This window comes from Salvelinus namaycush, chromosome 5, assembly GCF_016432855.1.
Source record: "Salvelinus namaycush isolate Seneca chromosome 5, SaNama_1.0, whole genome shotgun sequence".
NCBI lineage: Eukaryota > Metazoa > Chordata > Actinopteri > Salmoniformes > Salmonidae > Salvelinus > Salvelinus namaycush.
The window spans coordinates 55,748,371-55,767,574 of NC_052311.1; positions in this window are offsets into that span (position 1 = coordinate 55,748,371).

The following is a 19,204-nucleotide window of genomic DNA, read 5'->3' on the forward strand; positions in this document are numbered from 1 at the left end:
AGTCATGTCTATGAGTCAGCTCATAAAGTCCAACAAGGATCATTTAAAGTGGCAATCAGCAGTTACATACATTTTTGGACTTATAAATTAATTATACTGCATGTACCCATTGATTCTTAATTCGCTTGACAAGTGCGTGAATTGGACCATTTTCCTGTCCTGCTAAGCATTACTTTAGGAGTACTTTTAGGTGTCAGGGAAAATGTATGGAGTAAAAGTACAGCATTTTCTTTAGGAATGTAGTGAAGTAAAAGTAAAAGTTGTCAAAAATGAAAATAGTAAAGTACAGTTACCAAAAAAAAGTTAAGTAGTACTTGAAAGTATTTTTACTTAAGTAGTACTTGAAAGTATTTTTACTTAAGTACTTTACACTACTGCTCAATTGAGATAATTTCCACACTGCCACATAGGACTGCACGATATGGGCAAATAATCTAGGACTTATTTTTAACCAAATGTTGCAATTGGGATTTGACTTGCGAATTAGAGCAAAATTGAAAACATGGAAATAGAATGACTATTCTAATTCTATAGTTAGAATATAATAGTGGGCACTTTGAATACAGTGTTGTTTGAGATGACAACGAATTAAAATGCTAGGGAGGAGTTATTGTGACAGGGTATGAACTAAAGTGTTGATAGGTGTTTCCTAGGGGACCCTATAAACTTTGGCCAGGTTGCATGTTTTCTCTTAGCTACTTCATGTAGCTAACATATTCTTGCTTTACATATTCCTCTTTGATTTAGAAGACACTGTTGCACAAACAACATGCTGATTTACGTAGGTCTACACCATCACTGGTATTATCAGGCTGTATTAGCTAGCTATGTTTGCTCTTACTCAGTACATTTATTAGCTAGCTATTGGCATTAGCGGCTAACAATTAGCATCTCACAAGATTTAGTGTAACTTGCTAACAAAAGACAAACTAGCTGTTTGCTGATGTAAGAAACACAAACTAATAGTGTTATTATAGAACGCTAGTGGATTTATATTAAGAAGCAAAGTGAAAACAGCATCGTTGCCATCAACATTGTTGCATGTGCTGCATTGACCATGAAGACTGAACACAAGCGTCATCAAATGCGCTCCTTGAGTGAGAGGGGGCGTGGCTAGGTCTGTGTGGAAAGTGGCACAGAGAGAAAGAGCTGAGAGAGATGCCTCAAGTAGCGAAGTAAACTATAGAAATTGAGATTACACATTGCGTATCACATTTAACAAAACAAACATTCCAGTATAGAAGGTCAAGTAAAAACCCAAACCGGTCCTGCACCAATACTGGTATTTCATAAAATACGGTATACCGCCCAGCCCTACTAAAATGTATCTGTGTCCAGTATAAAGGAAGTTAGAGGTATGTTCGCGAGTCAATGCTAACTAGCATTGGTGCAATGACTGGAAGTCTAAGGGTATCTGCTACCCATAGACTTACAGTCATTGCGCTAACTCTAGTTAGCAATTGCATTAGCGCTAGTTAGCAACTTCCTTCAAACTACACGCAGAGACATAGAAATGGTATCCACATGTTAATCTGACTCTGGAAGATAATGGGCCTCTTTGCCAAAATCCCAAAGTGTCCATTTAATACTTCACACATACTGTATGCATCAATTTGACTTGCCTAGTTAAATAAAGCTTTAATAAAATAAAAAAATCTCACTTTTTACTTTGATTCCTTTGACATTTAAAATGATAATTTCCAAACATTTTAATGTATCGTTTTTATTTTTTCCCCAGCCAATGAGGCAAGCCAGGGCTCTGAAGTTTAGACTCAGAGTAGAGCTTGGAGGAGGACGCAGCTAACAAGCGTTACATCAACTCATGCAGATACAGAGAAAAGAGGCTTCCAGAGAGAGATGAGAAAATGAGAAGAGGGTAAACTTGCAACTGTAAAATGTATAATGCTCAATAAATAACAGGACCGATTAATTCCATTCCATTCGTGTCAGTTAGCTGGACGGTAAATCAGACAGACTTCATGGACCCATATGTGTCAGATCAGTTGTTCTGCTACAAAGGTGTTGAGAAAAAGACCAGATTATTCAAAACTTTTCCATGAGCCAATATGGTTCAATGGTTCTTTTAATAGCCATATTTTATTGTTAATTCAATTAAGGTGGAGCTGGTATACAGAAGGTCAGTGTTGGGTAGCAGTCAGGGTGAAAAATGTGTCATATCTAGATATCTATGTCCCTCCACTCTCCATGTTCTCATGTGACTGACTGGGTTTGAACTCGGGTCATCTACACACCATAAGACAGTGTTAGCCCGCTTCCCAATGTAAAAATCTACATACATTCATAGAATGTGAATATGGAGATGTCGGGGAGGGGGGTTCAACTTTGGGGGGGGGTTTCAACTGTTACAAACTGATGCGGAGTGGAGTGTTGGGGTGATGGAGGGGTCATTGGTTTTGATAGGGCCCCATAACAATTAGGAGCGTCTAACTGCCTTGCTGCATCCAAGCCTTAATTAATTCCTTATAATGTAAAGTTTCCCCACCAACCAGTTCCCCCACCTCAGGGGAACCCTGGCAGCGAATTAAACAGCCTCTCCGCCTCCTCATGCTGCTTGGCATGTCTGTTTTTTATTACAGGTTGAACTCGTTTAGCTATGTTTTGTTTTTTCAACTTTCATTACACAAACCTTTATTTTTGGAAATACGTTATTTGTGATAAATGACTGTTGGAAGCACACACTGTATTTCACCACTGGGGGAGGGGTGGGGGGAGGGGGTGACCGACAAGGACATTAAATCATTTTCTACACAGCTACAGTAAAACACACACACACACACACACACACACACACACACACACACACACACACACACACACACACACACACACACACACACACACACACACACTAGCAGACCCACACCAGTAGACCATTACAGTAGACCAGTACAGTAGACCCACCCCAAGGATGAATCAGCCTTACAAACAACTAGGTGAGGATGACTGCATGGCTGCTGCCTGTGGTCCTGTGTCAGGATGGTAGCTATGCCACTAGCAGAAAAAACACCCACCCACCGTGGCTGGAGCAGCTCCAAACTCCATGTTAACTACCCCCGTCTGAAGGTCGGCTGATGAGGTGCTAAGTGTCTAATAAAGGCAGATCAACACTCCTTAAATCAGGAAATTTCTCCTTTAATACCTCACCAAATTCACCTCCAACTGATGTGAAACAGATCAGGCTTTCTATAACAGCATCTAAAGAGTGGATAAAAGACACTTTTTCAAAGCACCCTGAACATTTTTTAACAAGCTCTGTTTTCTCTTTCCTTCCATGCTTCCAAATGAGAAATTCTTGAATAAATATTAGTGTTTCAGATTTGTTTTCCAGAGATCGTTCATCTACCCCTTGCAGTTTATGGCCTCGATACTCATTATGCCTACAATATTGCTACTGCACATGAGATCAGTTGAATATGGGCACTATCATAACAACTGAGCAGCAGCGGTAGAGGTATCCCAACCCTACCAACACTATAAATCTATAGCTATGCTTTTCTGAACCAAGCCACCAAGGTTTCAGACAAGGAGGTATGGGTATGACAATGTGAATCTATCATCTATACTTTTCCTTATCTCTACTAAACTGTATCCCTATCTGATCTGATCCTGGATAACCTTTGTCTCTCTTGGTTTCCCACTGAGTTCCTGGCACTGGTTCTATAGCTCTGGCTCAGGCCTGTGATCCATGACAAATCGTGTGATGTGTGGAGAGCATGGAGCCGCAGGGAAGCGCTTCACACAGCAGAGCTGTAAACACCAGACTGTATGGGGAGCGAGAGAGAGATAAACACACTTGTAGGTTTAGGAAGCCTGGGTGGATAAATATGCTAGGCCTTGGGACTATGAAGTTTTATCTGACATTTAGGTAAAAAATGATATATTCACTAAGGCCTCAATTCTGACCCGAGTTAAGCGTGCGTAAATGGAACGTAATTAAGTTTTTATGCATTTTTCCTTGACCTTAAGCATGATAATATTGTGCTATTCACCTGCTGTTTGTTTTGAGTGGAGCTCGAATAAATTAAGGTGTGGCATATTATGATTTTGACTTAATTCCCTAATAATTCCACCTACTTTATGCGCGAGGAAACCTAGAATAACGTCTAGCGAACCTACAGGTTCCAAGTGGAAAAACATCTAGGCCTACTTTCTTTTTTCTGATAGAAATAACACCATTCTCCATGCACTGTAATTTACAAATAGACAAGCGCTATCGATAAGAGCTAGATAAATGTGTAATCTGTTTGGATAAGGGAATTGTAGCCTAAATATAAATTCTACTTGTTTTAGATCTATTTTACCTTATAATCGCTGGAGACAAATGTGAAACCAGTCACTTTTTTCCACAGTAAAGTTTATGAAATGCTGTGCATTTATGCAGAATTTAAATTGTACGGCCTTTTAACTTGCAGGGATGCGCACTCTCGAAAGTCTTAATTACAGGCTACCCCGACTTTCTCTGTCTCCTATTTCTATCATGTTAAATATTAGCCACTATCAGTATCGACCTTCAGCAGGCCTAATAACCACACATATTCAACTGCCAATTTACTGTTAGTTCCCTTCAGTTGCATGGTGCAATCCTTGACTGTGTCATCACACAGTTCCAAGGTTAGTGCAGGCAATAGACTGTAACGATGTGCGCTGAGAGTCAGGAAGCAAGTTCAAGGAGTGAGTGTTTTAATAAATAAATGCAACATAAACCAAGAACCACAAACATCATACAGACTAAACACTGGAACAGAAACAATAACACCTGGGGAAGGAACCAAAGGGATTGACATATATAGGGAAGGCAATCAGGTAGGTGATGGAGTCCAGGTGAGTCTGATGACGCACAGGTGCGCGTAACGATGGTGACAGGTGTGCGTCATAACGAGCAGCCTGGTGACCTAGAGGCCAGAGAGGGAGCACACGTGACATAGACAAGAGTATAGCCTACTATTATACATATTATAATTATATGTACACTAACCTGCCAACATTATCATGGGTTGAAGAACTGAATATCGCAATTTTCAGAATAAATCAAACCAGTTTTCTTTGTTTTGTGCGTAAAGGCTCTCCAAACCTGTTCTTTTAGGATTCATAAATACTTTTCTTACCCTAAATAATCAAAAAATTGTATCTACCAATTGGTGCTGAAAGAGACGAATATGCATATATTTAGATGGCTTTCTTTCATTGATCCCTAATATTCTGAACCTGTTCCCTCCATATATTCTAGTGAGTCTGTCGACAAAATTATAACTTAAAGGTACACCGTATTTAAAGGGATGACTTAAGATAAATGTACTCGAAACTCTATTGAATGAAAACTCCACAAGAAAATCTGTTGGCCAGCAAGAGGAAAGGTTTTCAGCGGTTGAATTACATTTATGCAGCGAACGCAAGGGAACCATGCCTGCAAAGCCTGTTAAGTCTGAAAACCAACTACTGAGAAGTGCGTAGGAAATGTGTGTAAGAAAGATGTAACTTCCTAATTTGGAACGGGCCAATAGAGTTACTCTTTAGTTGGTCCTTTACATGTGAGATATTTCAGAACGATGAAAAACATGAAACATCTATCTGCACAACACCTTTGAACTTGGTGCTATAAGATTCTATCTGCAATCCAATCACACAATGCTGGGATGTCAATCACAAATAATTGTATGTAAGGTGATATACTTAGAGTCATGAAAGAGGAAGACATCACAAAGCAGTTCTGAGATCTGGGACTTGAAACATCCTCATTATCTCAAAACTATACATTTTGCAGTTAGAACTTTATAGTCCCAAGTCCATGATTATTCATATCATAGGTTCTGGTCCTCTTTTTCAATTCATTACATTTTTTTCACCACTTTTTCAGAAGAATGGCCATAACGTAAGCTCTTTATGGTAAAAACAAATAAATACAGGTTCCTTAGAGCATGTTTTAGTCCCTTAGGAGAGGCATTGCTGTTTTTTGTATTGTTCTATATCAATACGGAAACCTACATGGAAGGGGGTATTTCAAACATTACAAACTTACCACATTCTATTGATTAATAGCAAGTATTTTACTGACTTTGGGTGTCAGAGACCAGAAAAAGATATCAGTTTACTTATCCAGAGCGAAGCTTTAGCAAAGATGCTAGTTATCCATAGGATTTAAGGTGCATTCAGAAAGTATTTAGACCCCTTGACTTTTTCCACATTTTGTAACATTACAGCCTTATTCTCTATTGGATGAAAAATATTTTTTTGTCCTCATCAATCTACACACAATATCCCATAATGTAAAAAAACAAAAACAGGTGGATTCATTTTTTTGCACTTTTTACTCAGTACTTTGTCGCAGCACCTTTGGCATCGATTACAGCCTCGAGTCTTCTTGGGTATGACGCTACAAGCTTGGTACACCTGTATTTGGGGAGTTTCTCCCATTCTTCTCTTCAGGTTCTCTCAAGCTCTGTCAGGTTGAATGGAGAGCTACGCTGCACAGCTATTTTCAAGTCTCTCCAAAGATGTTAGATCGGGTTCAAGACTATGCTGGGCCATTTAAGGACATTCAGAGACTTGTCCCGAAGCCACTCCTGTGTTGTCTTGGCTGCGTGCTTAGGGTCGTTGTCCTGTTGGAAGGTAAACCTTCACCCTAGTATGAGGTCCTGAGCGCTCTGGAGCAGTTTTTCATCAAGGATCTCTCTGTACTTTGCTCTGCTCATCTTACCCTCTATCCTGACTAGTTTCCCAGTCCCTGCTGCTAAAAAACATCCCCACAGCATGATTCTACCACTACCATGCTTCCGGGTAGGGATGGTGCCATGTTTCCTCCAGACGTGACGTTTGGCATTCAGGCCAAATAGGTGTGTGCCTTTCCAAATCCTGTCCAATCAATTTAATTTACCACAGGTGGACTCCAATCAAGTTGTAGAAACATCTCAAGGATAATCAATGGACAGGATGCACCTGAGTACTATTTAGAGTCTCATAGCAAAGGGTCTGAATACTTATATAAATAAGGTATTTCTGTTTTTAATTTTTAATACATTTGAAAACCTTTCTAAGAACCTGTTTTTGCTTTGCCATTATGGGGTATTGTGTGTAGATTGATGAGGATTATATATATTTTTTATCCATTTTAGAATAAGGCTGTAAAGTAACAAAATGTGGAAAAATTCCAGGTCTGAATACTTTCCGAATGCACTGAAGTGTATTTGTCATTTTAGGGAACTACCACTTTAACAAATGTATGATGAACATGAATTAATATATCTGATGATGTGATTAGAAAGAAGGGTATTCTTTTTATTTCATTATTGAATGTCTGTACTTTACTATTTAAATTACTTTAACATTCTGTGCCATATGGCTGAACCCAGATTGACATTTCTATCTGCGATTGCACTCCCCCCAAAAAATTTGTTGCAAAAGTCTTAGGATTTTGATACTCACTTTAGGTACCTTTAAGGTGAGGACCCTGGGTTATGAAAGAAGAATTCACTACAAAACAGTTATGCGATCACAACCTGGGATGTGAAAACTTTGATGCTCAATATCTCAGAACTATGCTTTGTGCAGATAGAACTGTATAGTCCCAAGGTCTCGTATTGTAACTTGGGAGAGTCGGCCATGTGTCTAAGGGACACGTTTGGGGTTCTAAGTCTCAGACAGGGCTACGTCTTCATGAGAGCGTGTTTCCAAATCACCTCCACTACACAATGTACTCTATTGTAGGTTTGGTTTTTTGAAGCTTGGGTTCACATGGTCTCAGGTTTGAATGAAATACCTAATTCAAGGTAGGCCAGTATTACTGAAGTCTGCAGAGTAATTACGGTGTAGTTACTGTAAATGTTTATTCTGATCAAACACCTTTCTATAGGATTTCTCCTGAATGGACGATCCAACCAACAGAAAATCCCAGCGGAACAAAGGTACCACCTGAACTACAATGGTTTTGATGTATCACTGTCTGTGCTGATTCACTATATTACCTTCAGAGGTGAAACTACATAGTCATCAAGAGAGAAAAGAGAAGCACATTTCAGTGTGGGCAAGAAAAAAGTATCAAGCACAGGTTTTGGAAAACCCCACCTTGACACATAACCGCAAAGATATGTTAATCTCTCTCAATCTCATAAAACACAAACGCACGCACACACACACACACACATACACATGCACGCAAGCACAAACACACACGCCAACAAACAATTTGCCTAAAACAACCCACACACATTCACAAATTTAACCCAATCAACTCCCATACACATAACCAATATTCACACACAGCCCAGATGAAAGCTGTCTTTAAGCACGGTGAGTTTGTACCATGAGGGTAGCTACTGTTCACATCCTGTATACAACCCATTCCCAACCACCCAGACCCAGACCTGACAACCTCCAGCAGCACTGCAGGCTAGGCCTCGCTGCTTCTTTGTGGTTTATCCTTTTATAACAAAAAGGGGTACTATGGTAACATTGTTTAATAACAGTAAAACTGAAAAGAGCAAAAATAAACATAATTTCTGGCAGTAGCTTGAAATCAGTTGTAAAAGTAAACTTGTTAACCTGCCCATAACACTTGATTTTACACAAGCCATTTACAGTGCCTGAAGTAGCTACTTTTCCTTCTGTCTCTAGAGAGGAAAATACAGCGCTGTGGTTTTCCCGATCAGCCCCATCCAAATATGTTTATTAGAGAGAAAGAGACAGATCGAATTCCAGATAAAGTAAGTGAATGGATGGAGAGGGGCTGGAAGAGAAAAAGATGCCCTCCTTTTCCAAAGGCTGTCTGATAAACTTGCTACATTGCCACATTGAACCTTTTCTCCACAGAGAAGCTGCACTGAAGGCCTGTGGTTCAGAACCACTCATATTCCACAGATTCAGCTACCTAAAGTAAACCTCAGAGCACATAGCAGTAACTTTGTTTTATTTTCTGGCTCACATGATGTTTGATACTGAAAGCCCATGGTACTTTATCATCATATTCACAATCACCATCATGTCCAGGCAATGTGCATATATACAGTACAGTACATAGCCCCTCACCAGTTCAGTGGAGGTTTGATCTAACATACACCATGGATTACAACAGTAAATGACACAACTGTCTTTGCTGGGTTCATTGGGTATGAGCTGAGCTCCATCCAGTCATTGGCAGCCAGTGTTACAGTTGGATCAGCCTGGTCTAAGGCTGTACCTGAGTTGAGGAGCAGGCATAGCATGCAGGTGAGCGGGCTGAGGGAGGGAGGGATCCAGCAGGCTCACCTGTACACCAGCAGACAGGTGTGCCTGCAGCCAGGGCCTAACTCTACCTGTACCTATAGCTCCTTAACACCCAACACCAATCAGCTGGCACAGATTCCCAATAGGGGTGACTGTCTCCAAGGTCCCAGGCAGGCAGAGAAAATAACATTTCAGCACCATGCGTATTTCCTGGCCCCTGCTAACGTAGACCCCCATGGATAACACATTCCAGTGATCAAGGCAGCTGTGAGATCCACCCCCCCAACTCCCCTCCACACACACACCCCCACACCCCAATCACACCCTCCCCACGAGCACTCAGGCGCATCGCCGAAATTCAAACCCAACGACCCTCACAGACAACACTCCAGTTCCTGGAGAGACAAGAGGCAGAACATCTCATCCTGAAAGATGTAATATGTCCTCAGAGTGAGATGAGTGTGAGGGCTGCAAACACCGTGTAGGCAGGGATGGAGGTACATATGGTTCAGACAGGAGTTGAAGTTAGGAGCAATTTAAGTACCGTTACCTGAACTCTAATAGATTCATTTGATTCTATCGAATTAATTGATTCCACTTTATTCCAATAGATTATATTCTAAGAGATTCTATTGATTCTATTGTTTCAGAGAGGATCCTTCCACTGTAGGCCCTATTTTCACAAAACAAAGAGAAGGTTGAAGACTATAATACTCACAATATCTGTTATGAAATCTATTTCGAAACCATTTAACCGAGTCAGTCTTGCAACTGTTGCATACCAAACTCACGCCAACTATTTGAATAAACACAGTGCATTGCCATCTTGATATAAAGTATAAGGACTGAAGAGGCTTTCTGATTTGAAGAAAACATCTATTTATTCCACACACAAGAAACCCTGACTGAAATACGACTCTGCCTATAGTATACATTCCAATTTGCTTCGTTAAAAAGCATTAGCACTTCTCGTCTTGAGTCCCCTGACGGACTGGAAAAGGAAATGTGTTGTGGATGGTGTCACTGCCGCCCTGGTCGCCCACTTGGCACCTCAGAGTCATTATACAAGGGCTGGGTCATTGTGAGCCCGGCGGAGGTATGCCTTGTTAACGAACCAGGAACTGAGAAGCATGGACCAAACTGAACGTTTACCCACTTTTTCCTCTCTTCATTGCGCTCTCTCCCATCTCTTTCTCTCTCAATATCTCTCACCTTCTCTCCTAATCTCTCTCTTTCTACATCACTCTCTCCCTTCTCTCCCCTCTATCATCATCTCTCTCCAACCCCCTCCCTAGCTGAGCTCACCCTCCACTTCACTCTGGTTCTTCTCCCAGTTGCTCTGTATATTACACTTTCTCTGTAGAAACCTGTCAAATAAAGTGATGACCCTATTAACACACTGCATGCAAATGACCAAACAGTCAAGAATGCAGTCTTTACTAGGGTGAGCAGAGGCCATTGAAGGCTCTTTCCACAGTCTCATTTTCCATATGCAGGGGCCACAGTTGTATAATGGCAGTGATTCGCTTTTTAATAGTTGTGTAATTACATATTATTGAGGTTGAACCAGGTTAACAAACTGATTATTTAGTACACTATAAAGGAAATAGGGTGCCATTTGGGATGCACCCTAGGCCTTAATACGAATAAAAGGCACTGAGGGAAGAGGGGTGTGCGGCAGAGTGGGGTGTGAGTTTGGTGACAGAGCGGTCAGTGCCCTCTTGTACTTCCAGGTCACTGACCTGCTCCACGTCCAGGCGTGTATCTTTAACAGCATGGCGTGTGTTCAATGGTCATCTGCCTTTTTTCAAAAGCAACTCATCTAGACTATCCACCATCCAGGGCGAGGCACGATACAGCAGGACATGTTGGTTGGTGTATCCTTTACTCAAGGCTGTCACCTAGTGGTTTATTTTTAAAAGAATAGACACTCTTTTACTTGTTGACCTTTTTAAAGGTTAGACAGAGAGTTTGAGAGCTGTAGCCTGTCCTTGATGTTGAGGCAGTAGCCTACAGTGGTTTTAGTTTCACACAGCTGTATAGAAACAAGCCACGGTCTCCTGCAGTGATTTGTGGCTCCACAGCTGACTGCCAGAGGAGAGGAAGGTAGAGGAGGGGAGGCCAGGTCGAGGTGGCATGGAGCGGGCATTGGGGTGACCTGGGGGCAGAAGGTAGAAGTGGGTGGGTGGGGAACCTGCAGGTGTGTGTGCGCTGCTAACTCCTCTGGCTAGGGACAAGTGCACTGCACCTGCACCACATATGATCAATCAAACCCACACTCATTCGCATTCCAACATCCGCAATGCAAATACATACACACGGACAACAATAGTGGTACTGTGTGTGTGTGTGTTTGTGAGTGCGTGATGCCTTGTGTTACAACATAAAACACCTCTCTCTCTCCCCCAAAACACGTCATCAGTCAACAACAAACAGATGTGGGACAATCTATCTGACTGGGTAGGAGACATCACCATGATGAATGTCTTCTTCTCCCTAGACCTGGACTCCCTAAATCTCTGGGGAGGGGGGGGGGGCGTTGACACTCCTTATTTTCTACCTCCTGCTCCTCTTGCTTGCTGGCAAATGATGCTAATCGCGGTCTGACTCAGCAGTTTGGAGAGCACTTTCACACACTGGAGAAAGTAATCAGGAGTAAGCACTGTTCTGGAACAGCGGGCCTGGAGGGGCGGCTAGCTTCCAACCCTTCCCCCAGGCTAGCAGTCAGACCTCCAGGAGCTCGGGATGCAGAGGAGATGCCTTGACTGATATAATGGCATGGACATGGACTTTCTGGTCTCACAGGGTATGTGACTTGTAATGGTAGTACCTTTGACCTTTAAGTGTTTCCTGCCACTTCAACAATATCTCCCTCAGGTTATATAGACAATCCCTCAGTATCCTGCAAATGATCACATTTTAGAGGACCTTTTAGAGTGGCAGACAGTAACGACAATGAATCACCACAACCAACACAATCATCTATTCCCAATAGACAATGTGCACAACAAAGATGACTGTATGCAAGAAGAGTGAAGACACTAAATTCCCTTCTGGTCTAAGAGAAAGGAAACAACTAAATCCACTGCAGGGTCATTCCATGTCATTTCCACAAGCCATGACACCCACAATCTCAGATTGTTCTGAAATATTTTCTGTTGTTAGAAACATAAGATAAGCATTCCAGAAACTTAATTTTGTTTAAATATAATTTGATCTCTGTGAATTTAAACTAATTGATTGCACCCAAATGGTCCATTTCAATTTATAGGATTAATTTAATATGAAATAATTACAAGTACTATGGAGCTGCAGCTCATAGTATTGTTCCCCCCCTATTTTTATATGGATAGTTCACCCTAATTAAAACATTGCATAAGATTTGGACCAAACTTTTTCCTAACAATGAGTAAGAATACAAAGAAGTGGTCAAAAACCCTCCATGGACCCCCCACGCCCCACGTCAATCCCACCCCAACAATAAGAATATAGCATCAGCTCTCTGTTTGACAGGTAGGATGGAGCTGCGGCTCAGAGGACTGTTTCTTCATCCTATGTAATGTATTCTCAATGAATTTGGTGATGTTTTTTCCCTGTCATTGAAGTTGTTGGGTTTATTTTTAAAATGTAACCTCTATTTAACTAGGCAGGTCAGTTAAGAACAAATTCTTATTTACAATGATGGCCTACCCCGGCCAAACCCGGACGACGCTGGGCCAATTGTGCGCCACCCTATGGGACTCGCAATCACGGCTGGATGTGATGCAGCCTGGATTCGAACCAGGGACTGCAGTGACGCCTCTTGCACTGAGATGCAGTGCCTTAGACCGCTGTGCCTATTGGGAGCCGGGAGCCATCCTACGTCCTGATATTACCAGGTTCTGACTACTATATGGTGCTGTTCCTGCTATTAGGTGCTTATTTTTTAAAGAATTCCCCCACACACATGTTTAAAGGGATAGTTCACCCTAATTACAAAATTGCATTACCTGTTAGCAGTCTATGGATCATGTATGACAGCAACTTTTGTTTGTTTACCTGGCCACTGTTTCAAATGCAAACCTTTTATCATTTGTGGCACAAATCCAATACAAGTTAATAATACAAATATTAGCATTTTCGCAATCTTTAAAACAAAATCACCTAAGACCAGGAACAGCACCATCTAGTGGTCAAAACTTGGTAATATCAGGATGTAGAATGGGACATAAACTCAACAACGTCAATTACTAATTTCTCTGAACAGAGAAACAAAACATAACCAAATTCACTGAAAATTGGGATCCTCAATAAATACAAATACAAAAATACATTACATAGGATAAAGAAACAATACTCCATGCCGCAGCACCATACTACTTGTCACTTAGAGAACTGACAGTAAACTCAATAAAAAAAGTTACGTCCACTCACTGTCAACTGTGTTAATTTTCAGCTAATCTTACATGTGTAAATATGTGTATGAACATAACACGATTCAACAACTGAGACATCAACTGAACAAGTTCCACAGACATGTGACTAACATAAATTAAATAATGTGTCCCTGAACAAAGGGGGGGTCAAAATCAAAAGTAACAGTAAGTCTCTGGTGTGGCCACCAACTGCATTAAGTACTGCAGTGCATCGCCTCCTCATGGACTGCACCAGATTTGCCAGTTCTTGCTGGCCCTCACCCTCCGATCCAACAGGTCCCAGACATGCTCAATGGAATTGAGATCCGGGCTCTTCGCTGGCCATGGCAGAACACTGACATTCCTATCTTGCAGGAAATCACGCACAGAACGAGCAGTATGGCTGGTGGCATTGTCATTCTGGAGGGTCATGTCAGGATGAGCTTGCAGGAAGGGTACCACATGAGGGAAGAGGATGTCTTCCCTGTAACGCACAGCGTTGAGATTGCCTGCAATAACAACAAGCTCAGTCCGATGATGCTGTGACACACCGCCCCAGACCATGACAGACCCTCCACCTCCAAATCGATCCCGCTCCAGAGTACAGGCCTCTGTGTAATGCTCCTTCGACGAGAAACGCGAATCCGACCATCACCCCTGGTGAGACAAAACCGCGACTCGTCAGTGAAGAGCACTTTTTGCCAGTCCTGTCTGGTCCAGCGACGGTGGGTTTGTGCCCATAGGCGACGTTGTTGCCGGATGTCTGGTGAGGACTTGCCTTACAACAGGCCAACAAGCCCTCAGTCCAGCCTCTCTCAGCCTATTGCGGAGTCTGAGCACTGATGGAGAGATTGTGCCTTCCTGGTGTAACTCGGGCAGTTGTTGTTGCCATCCTGTACCTGTCCCGCAGGTGTGATGTTCGGATGTACCGATCCTGTGCACGTGTTGTTACACGTGGTCTGCCACTGCAAGGACAATCAGCTGTCTGCCCTGTCTCCCTGTAGCGCTGTCTTAGGCGTCTCACAGTACGGACATTGCAATTTATTGCCATGGCCACATCTGCAGTCCTCATGCCTCCTTGCAGCATGCCTAAGGCACGTTCACGCAGATGAGCAGGGACCCTGGGCATCTTTCTTTTGGTGTTTTTCAGTCAGTTGAAAGGCCTCTTTAGTGTCTTAAGTTTTCATAGCTGTGACCTTAATTGCCTACCGTCTGTAAGCTGTTAGTGTCTTAACGACCGTTCCAGAGGTGCATGTTCATTCATTGTTTATGGTTCATTGAACAAGCATGGGAAACAGTGTTTAAACCCTTTACAATGAAGATATGTGAAGACATTTGGATTTTTACGAATTAGCTTTGAAAGGCAGGGTGAAATCCCACCTCTGTTGTTGGGGTCAGATTGGTGTGGGTTCTGGGGGGTCCGTGGGTTCTGGGGGATCTGTGGGTTCTGGGAGGTCCATGGGGGGCTTTTGACCATTCCTTTGGATTCCTCATGTCTAACTCATTGTTAGAAAAATCGGATGGTCCAAATCGGATGTTAGGTACTATATTTATTGAATATTATATAAACCCTATAAATTAAAATGGCAAATTTGGGTGCAATCAATCAGCTTAATTAAAAATTATATTTCAACAAAATAATGTTTCAGGAATGCTAATCTTTCTAACAGAAACGATTTCAGAACAATCTGAGATGGTGGGTGTCAAAATCCTCTTTCTTGTGCTTTTTGAGGTGGAACAACCCTGTATCTACTTGTGTCTGGACAGCATTAGAGAGAGCGAGAGAGAGTGAGAGCGAGAGTGTGTGTGTACAGCACATGTCCGAAGAAAGAAGGAACCCCCTCCTAATTATAGTCTCCAGCCACACACTGGAAGTTTCTGAGTAAACCTTTTCTCACTACGTGGTGGCAACACTCTATAGAAAGACCAGTAAAAATAACAAGCCTGAAAAGCTCTTCTGTTTCTTCATAGGAATTGTTTGTTTACACGCAATGAGGGGGTGAGGAGGAGTTTGGGGGGATAGAGGGAAGATGGGAGGTCTGTGTGTCGTGTGGTAGGGTAGAGTTTCCCCTGATGGGCCAAGGCATGTTGGGTAATCTAAACGATATGCACCACAAACGATGCAACTGGTGATCGTGTGATCATGTTTTTGCCCTTTTTCCTCTGGGGAAATTGGGGGGAATTATGGGCGCAGCTGAACCCCGTTGATAAACAGGCTGAGGAGTAAAGTATATAAATGGTCGCTACGCAGGCTTTGGAGATGAAAAATGACCCAGCCACATGTAAACTGTGGTCGGAAAACACAGAAAGCTGCTGACTAACTGCAGTGGGGTAAAAGGTGGGGGCGCCCTGTTATTTGGTCTGGGCCTGGGCTGCCTGACTGAGAGTGCCTCACTCATCTAAACAAGTCCTCTTTAGTCTGGGTATACCAACCAACCAACCAACCTACCAACCAGGGCTGTATTTTTTGCCACCATCTGTATCACATAAATAAGTGCTCATCACCTTCCTCCTTCCATCCAAAATAGCCCTGCTGTAAAATAGAGACCTGTTGCTGTTATTGTTTTTGCTCTTTATCAGTTTAAAGGCTTGTTCGTGGGCACCCTATTTAAACAACACAACTCATTTTAAAACACAGGAAATTAGTTCACTGACTGCAGTTTATTATCACTTACCTTCCTTACAGAGGATAAAGAAACACTTCAATCTGAGGAGTTTTCCTAAGTCTTCAAGTGTCTCATTAAAACTTCAAGTGACTTCAATACAGATGACATTTAATCTGCTCGGGGACTAGAAATCATATCTCATTGGGTTCATATCTCTAGTAAATGTGTGTGTCTTTTACTGGGTTGACAGGCATCATACTCAGAACCAGTGAAATCTCTCGCTCCCTGGAGTGAATTTCCTGTTGTGCTTCCGCTGTGTAAACACTAGAATGTAATGATGTATCAGGTAAATGTTTTAAAACTGGGCTTTTTATATGGATTCTACTACCATTAGTGCAAATCAACACATCATTAAAAAAGATAAAATAAACAAGCATAACCCTGTCACCTTGGAAACAGATTAACAACAGCTTTCCTACTGGACTAGAGGTTGGTTAGTGGACTGATGATGCCCTCAAAATGCCACTCAGGGCTCCAGAGTAATATTATTTCAGCCCAACACGCTGACAGGACCTGTCCAGAAACAAAACCTATCCCCTACCCCCCTAACAAGCCCTAGCCCTAGACACTTGGCTTCCACCTTACCACCAGCACTGAGAGCTAAGCCTCTCAGGTCATGGGTTTATTTATCTGTCTCAGTTCAAAGGTCACAGTTCACCAACAGACAGGGTAGTAGTATTCCATCTTTATTACAGGAAGGTACCAACCCAGCCCGTTCAAAACAAGATCCCTGATTGATTTATGGTATAGTAGTAACAGGGTTCATACGCAGGAGGCACCTTAATTGGGGAGGACAGGCTCGTGTTAATGGCTGGAGCGGAATCCGTGGAATGGCATCAAATACATCAAACACATGGGTTCCATGTTTGATACCTTTCCATTTGCTCCGTTCCGGTCATTTTTATAAGCCGTCCTCACCTCAGCAGCCTCCGGTGGTTCATACACATTTTGACAGATGGAATTTCATGACTTTTCCATGACCAACCATTAGCAGTGTTTCTATGTACATAATGTATAAAAAATTAAGTGTAATGTGGTATTGACACCGGGAGGCTGCTCTCTGATCCCATTTACCATCTCCTGTAGTTGTGCAAGGCACTTGACCCCCACAAAGTAAAATACCAGGTAGGCAACTGAATAAAAAACATGTGGTCAACCCTCAGTCTGTAGAGATACTGGATGTGCAGGCATTTGATCAAGCCCTGTTCAAACACATCAGAGCCAGTTTATCAAGGCCCGGCTGAGCAGCTATTTTCCAAAATGTGGTTTGTTAAATGGGGACTGGAATAAAAGCCTGCACACCCACTAGCTCTCCTGGAGGATCGTTGACCACCCTTGATGTACAGTATAACATACAAAATACATGTTATGCCTTTTTAAAAGAATTCACTGATTTAATATATCAAAGAGCAAATGGCTATGGTAGGCTACAAATATTTTTATTCAGCTGATGCAAGTCCACAACTTTTCTTCAGGAAAGTACCTTTTCTAGATAACTCAAACTAAGCAAAAAAAGAAACATCCTCTCACTGTCAACTGCATTTATTTTCAGCAAACTTAACATGTGTAAATATTTGTATGAACATAACAAAATTCAACAACTGAGACATAAACTGAACAAGTTCCACAGACATGTGACTAACAAATGGAATAATGTGCCCCTGAACAAAGGGGTGGGGGGTCAAAATCAAAAGTAAGTCAGTATCTGGTGTGGCCACCACCTGCATTAAGTACTGCAGTGCATCTCCTCCTCATGGACTGTACCAGATTTGCCAGTTCTTGCTTGGAGATGTTACCCCACTTTTCCACCAAGGCACCTGCAAGTTCCTGGACATTTCTGGGGGGAATGGCCCTAGCCCTCACCCTCCGATCCAACAGGTCCCAGACGTGCTCAATGGGATTGAGATCCGGGCTCTTCGCTGGCCATGGCAGAACACTGACATTCCAGTCTTGCAGGAAATCACGCACAGAATGAGCAGTATGGTTGGTGGCATTGTCATGCTGGAGGGTCATGTCAGGAGGATCCTGCAGGAAGAGTACCACATGAGGGAGGAGGATGTCTTCCCTGTAACGCACAGTGTTGAGATTGCCTGCAATGACAACAAGCTCAGTCCGATGATGCTGTGACACATTACACAGGCCTCTGTGTAATGCTCATTCCTTTGACGATAAACGCGAATCCGACCATCACCCCTGGTGAGACAAAACCGCGACTCGTAAGGGAAGAGCACTTTTTGCCAGTCCTGTCTGGTCCAGCGACGGTGGGTTTGTGACCATTGGCGACGTTGTTGCCGGCGATGTCTGGTGAGGACTTGCCTTACAACAGGCCAACAAGCCCTCAGTCCAGCCTCTCTCAGCCTATTGCAGACAGTCTGAGCACTGATGGAGGGATTGTGCGTTCCTGGTGTAACTCGGGCAGTTGTTGTTGCCATCCTGTACCTGTCCCGCAGGTGTGATGTTCGGATGTACCGATCCTGTGCAGGTGTTGTTACATGTGGTCTGCCACTGCGAGGACGATCAGCTGTCCGTCCTGTCTCCCTGTAGTGCTGTCTTAAGCGTCTCACAGTACAGACATTGTCATTTATTGCCCTGGCCACATCTGCAGTCCTCATGCCTCCTTGCAGCATGCCTAAGGCACATTCACACAGATGATCAGGGACCCTGGGCATCTTTCTTTTGGTGAGTCAGTAGAAAGGCCTCTTTAGTGTCCTAAGTTTTCATAACTGTGACCTTAATTGCCTACTGTCTGTAAGCTGTTAGTGTCTTAACGACCGTTCCACAGGTGCATGTTCATTAATTGTACTTGGTTCATTGAACAAGCATGGGAAACAATGTTTAAACCCTTTACAATGAAGATCTGTGAAGTTATTTGGATTTTTACAAATTATCTTTGAAAGACAGGGTCCTGAAAAAGGGATGTTTCTTTTT